Here is a 6,049-nt window from a genome sequence, read left to right as displayed (position 1 = left end):
GATCGCTGAGATCCTGGTTGAAGACAGCGGAGGTGTATTTAGAGGGTAAATTAGTCAGGATGATATCTATAAGGGTGCCCATGTTTACGGATTTAGGGTTGTACCTGGTAGGTTCCTTGATAATTTGTGTGAGATTGAGGGCATCTAGTTTGGATTGTAGGATGGCCGGGGTGTTAAGCATATCCCAGTTTAGGTCACCAAGCAGTACAAACTCTGAGGATAGATGGGAGGCAATCAATTCACATATGGTGTCCAGGGCACAGCTGGGGTCTGAGGGGGGTCTGTAGCAAGCGGCAACAGTGAGAGACTTATTTCTGGAAAGGTGGATTTTTAGAAGTAGGAGCTCAAACTGTTTGGGCACAGACCTGGATAGTATGATGTATCTCTGCAGTAGATTGCAACTCCACCCCCTTTGGCAGTTCTATCTAGACGGAAAATGTTGTAGTTGGGGATGGACATTTCTGAATTTTTGGTGGCCTTCCTGAGCCAGGATTCAGACACTGCTAGAACATCAGGGTTGGCGGAGTGTGCTAACGCAGTGAATAACTCAAACTTAGGGAGGAGGCTTCTGATGTTAACATGCAAAAAAACTATGCTTTTACGGTTACAGAAGTCAACAAATGATAGCTCCTGGGGAGTAGGAGTGATACTGGGGGATAGCAGGGCCTGGGTTAGCCTCTACATCACCAGAGGAACAGAGGAGGACTCGAATAAGGATACGCTAATGGATTTAAGAACTGGTCTTCTAGTGCGTTGGGTACAGAGAGTAAAGGGGGCAGATTTCCGGGCGTTGTAGAATAGATTCAGGGCATTATGTACAGACAAGGATATGGAAGGATATGAGTACAGTGGAGGTAAACCGATTGAGCCGGTCTCCGCGTGTATGGGGGGTGCAAAGAAGGGATCCTGTGCTGTCACGTTTTTGTAGCAGGTTAGGATAATTAACGTAGCAGGTTAGGATAATTAGGTTAAGGTTAGGAAAAGGGTTAGATAAAATGCAACAAAAAACAATAACTTTTGACATTAATTTGACAAAAGCTGGATCCCATCTAGCCATGACCCTCAATATGGCGACCGGAGTATGGGCGAATGGGTGTGTCGAAAGGAAAGGAGTGGGTGTGTCGAAAGCGCTCTGCTATTGGTTACATGGTTTTGATTGAGTTATTTTATTTTCTTCTTCCGGTTCTTACCACGCAGCTACATTGAGCTACCATACCACGAGAGTTTAGACTTCTGTTATGAAGCCAGAGGATGAGTCGGCATCTTATTTCACTGTTAGTTTTACACAAACGATTGTACATTTGCAGTTATAAAACTGACGATTGTTTATTATTAAAAAGTACTGATGATGGGTACTGTCAGCCTGGTCTCATACACTAGAAGTAACATAGAAAACGTAAATCCAGGATGGATTGTTATGGTTAGTATGGTACGGTTACGTAAGACGGAAGGTTGCTTAAGGCATAAACCAAAGGAGGGTGGTTGGTCAGGCGTATACAGTGAACGTCTAGCAACCCAAAGGTTGCGTGTCCAAATCTCATCATGGGACGACTTTAGCAACTTTGCAGCTACTCACTACTTTTTTTAGCTACTTTGAAACTATTTAGCATGTTAGCTAACCTTTCCCCTAACCAACCTTAACCCTAACACCTAGCCTAGCTAACGTTAGCCACCTGGCTAACAGAGTTAGCCACAAGAAATTGGAATTTGTAACATGTTTTGATGGACATCCACAAATGAATACATACCATACTAAACGTAACGTATCATTCTAAATGGAGTATCTCGGATTTACATACAAATTAATACGAAATACTCTGAGACCACTTTGGTTCTGTTGCCTGCGCTTACTGTGACTGTGGTGCTGTTGCCTGCTTACTGTGACTGTGGTTCTGTTGCCTGCTTACTGTGACTGTGGTGCTGTTGCCTGCGTTTACTGTGACTGTGGTTCTGTTGCCTGCGCTTACTGTGACTGTGGTTCTGTTGCCTGCGCTTACTGTGACTGTGGTTCTGTTGCCTGCGCTTACTGTGACTGTGGTGCTGTTGCCTGCAAGCATGTACCAAAACTCGTGGTCTTGGTGTGTGTATGTGCTGGACAGTGAGAAGGAACTGGGGTACAGGGTGCAGACTAACTGTGACAAAGGTTGTCTCATTCTGAGAACAATAGGTGTTAAAACAACAGGAAATCTCCCCAGACGTAGTTCCTCAAAAGTAGATGAATGACCCCTTGACCCTGGCAAGCAAGCCTCTTTCGCTGTCTGCTTAGATGATGTGGGGCTTGACACCCACACACATACACACACCAAGTTTGAACCTTTTTTCCCCAGCAACAGGCCTTAGCCAGGACAACAGCTTTATCATTAGTGCTCAGGATTTAACACTTCGCTCTGGTTTCAGTAGATTGAGAGGAACCGGGTCTTTCCCTTCTGACTAGCAGGAAACCATAGGTCTTTCCTGTCAGCGCTTGGCTGTACGCCCAGACATCATGTCCATACTTCTCTAAAACTAGGTTCTTATGTTACACACACAGAACAGTTAGAAACAGGCCCCTATCCATGCATATGATCTAGTTATATCAACAATCTAAGAAATAACGCCTAAGCAACCAGGCTTAAAGAAAAAGCTTCTACTACACAAGCATGATAAAGGTTTAACAGAAATGTCCATCACAACACGCTGTCCTATACGCCGATCCAGAGCATCCCAAACATGCTCAATGTGTGACATGTCTGGTGAGTTTGCAGGCCATTTTCAGCTTCCAGGAATCGTGTCCAGATCCTTGCGACATGGGGCCGTGCATTATCATGCTGAAACATGAGGTGATGGCGGCGGATGAATGGCACGACAATGGGGCCTCAGGATCTCATCACGGTATCTCTGTGCATTCAAATTGCCATCGATTAAATGCAAATGTGTTCGTTGTCCGTAGCTTATGCCTGCCCATATCATAACCCCACTGCCACCATGGGCACTCTTGTTCACAACGTTGACATCAGCAAACCGCTCGAAGGTGAGCATTTTCCCACTGAAGTCGGTTATGACGCAGAACTGCAGTCAGGTCAAAACCCTGGTGAGGACGACGAGCACGCAGATGAGCTTCCCTGAGACGGTTTCTGACAGTTTGTGCAGAAATCCTTCGGTTGTGCAAACCCAGAGTTTCATCAGCTGTCCGGGTGGCTGGTCTCAGACGATCCCACAGGTGATAAAGCCGGATGTGGAGGTCCTGGACTGGTGTGGTTACAAGTGGTCTGTGGTTGTGAGACCGGTTGGACGTACTGCCAAATTCTCTAAAACGACATTGGAGGTGGCTTATGGTAGAGAAATGAACATTGAATTATCTGGCAACAGCTCTGGTGGACATTCCTGCAGTCAGCATGCCAATTGCACGCTCCCTGTCAGATGGTGCTCTGGTCTAAAGTAGTGCACTATAAGGGAATAGGGTGCTATTTAGGGGGCTATGATATGTTTAATGGCTGTGAGTCTTGACAGAAGAGTCATCCTTGATCCCTTGATTTGATTGATCATTTATCCTTCATTTATACAGGTTGAGCCCATTCACATTAAACATGTCATTTACAGCAGAGATCTGTCCACATATACACACCTGTCTGTCATTTACAGCAGAGATCTGTCCACAGAGAAAAATATATGAAACATGTTGAGATATCTTCTATGGCAGGGGTGTCAAACTCATTCCATGGAGGGCCTAGTGCAGCACTTCCCAAACTCAGTTCTGGGGCCCTCAACGGGTGCATGTTTTGGTTTTTGCCCTAGCTGATTTCAAATAGTCAAAGCTTGATGATGAGTTCATTATTTGAAATCAGCTGTGTAGTGCTAGGGCAAAAAATAAAACATCCAACCGTTGGGGTCCCCAGGACCGAGTTTGGGAAACAGTGGCCTAGTGTCTGCTGGTTTTTCCTTTTAACGAAGACCTAGACAACCAGGTGAGGGGAGTTCCTTACTAATCAGTGACCTAGACAACCAGGTGAGGGGAGTTCCTTACTAATCAGTGACCTAGACAACCAGATGAGGGGAGTTCCTTACTAATCAGTGACCTAGACAACCAGATGAGGGGAGTTCCTTACTAATCAGTGACCTAGACAACCAGATGAGGGGAGTTCCTTACTAATCAGTGACCTAGACAACCAGATGAGGGGAGTTCCTTACTAATCAGTGACCTAGACAACCAGGTGAGGGGTGTTCCTTACTAATCAGTGACCTAGACAACCAGGTGAGGGGAGTTCCTTACTAATCAGTGACCTAGACAACCAGGTGAGGGGAGTTCCTTACTAATCAGTGACCTAGACAACCAGATGAGGGGAGTTCCTTACTAATCAGTGACCTAGACAACCAGGTGAGGGGAGTTCCTTACTAATCAGTGACCTAGACAACCAGATGAGGGGAGTTCCTTACTAATCAGTGAACTAGACAACCAGGTGAGGGGAGTTCCTTACTAATCAGTGACCTAGACAACCAGATGAGGGGAGTTCCTTACTAAATCAGTGACCTAGACAACCAGATGAGGGGAGTTCCTTACTAATCAGTGACCTAGACAACCAGATGAGGGGAGTTCCTTACTAATCAGTGACCTAGACAACCAGATGAGGGGAGTTCCTTACTAAATCAGTGACCTAGACAACCAGATGAGGGGAGTTCCTTACTAATCAGTGACCTAGACAACCAGATGAGGGGAGTTCCTTACTAATCAGTGACCTAGACAACCAGGTGAGGGGTGTTCCTTACTAATCAGTGACCTAGACAACCAGGTGAGGGGAGTTCCTTACTAATCAGTGACCTAGACAACCAGGTGAGGGGAGTTCCTTACTAATCAGTGACCTAGACAACCAGGTGAGGGGAGTTCCTTACTAATCAGTGACCTAGACAACCAGGTGAGGGGAGTTCCTTACTAATCAGTGACCTAGACAACCAGGTGAGGGGAGTTCCTTACTAATCAGTGGCCTAGACAACCAGGTGAGGGGAGTTCCTTACTAATCAGTGACCTAGACAACCAGGTGAGGGGAGTTCCTTACTAATCAGTGACCTAGACAACCAGGTGAGGGGAGTTCCTTACTAATCAGTGACCTAGACAACCAGGTGAGGGGAGTTCCTTACTAATCAGTGGCCTAGACAACCAGGTGAGGGGAGTTCCTTACTAATCAGTGACCTAGACAACCAGGTGAGGGGAGTTCCTTACTAATCAGTGACCTAGACAACCAGGTGAGGGGAGTTCCTTACTAATCAGTGACCTAGACAACCAGGTGAGGGGAGTTCCTTACTAATCAGTGACCTAGACAACCAGGTGAGGGGAGTTCCTTACTAATCAGTGACCTAGACAACCAGGTGAGGGGAGTTCCTTACTAATCAGTGACCTAGACAACCAGGTGAGGGGAGTTCCTTACTAATCAGTGACCTAGACAACCAGGTGAGGGGAGTTCCTTACTAAATCAGTGACCTAGACAACCAGGTGAGGGGAGTTCCTTACTAATCAGTGACCTAGACAACCAGGTGAGGGGAGTTCCTTACTAATCAGTGACCTAGACAACCAGGTGAGGGGAGTTCCTTACTAATCAGTGGCCTATACAACCAGGTGAGGGGAGTTCCTTACTAATCAGTGACCTAGACAACCAGGTGAGGGGAGTTCCTTACTAATCAGTGGCCTAGACAACCAGGTGAGGGGAGTTCCTTACTAATCAGTGACCTAGACAACCAGGTGAGGGGAGTTCCTTATTAATCAGTGGCCTAGACAACCAGGTGAGGGGAGTTCCTTACTAATCAGTGGCCTAGACAACCAGGTGAGGGGAGTTCCTTACTAATCAGTGGCCTAGACAACCAGGTGAGGGGAGTTCCTTACTAATCAGTGACCTAGACAACCAGGTGAGGGGAGTTCCTTACTAATCAGTGACCTTAGTTCATCAATCAAGGGAGGAGTGAAAGATCCATAGACACTAGGCCCTCCGTGGAATGAGTTTGACATGTGTTCTACGGAGTGGCTGCGCTTCTGGACTTTCTGTAACACTAATGGTTCGTAGCTGAAGATAGAGATTTCTGC

Source organism: Coregonus clupeaformis, chromosome 20, assembly GCF_020615455.1.
Source record: "Coregonus clupeaformis isolate EN_2021a chromosome 20, ASM2061545v1, whole genome shotgun sequence".
Taxonomy (NCBI): domain Eukaryota; kingdom Metazoa; phylum Chordata; class Actinopteri; order Salmoniformes; family Salmonidae; genus Coregonus; species Coregonus clupeaformis.
This window is presented reverse-complemented; position numbering follows the sequence as displayed.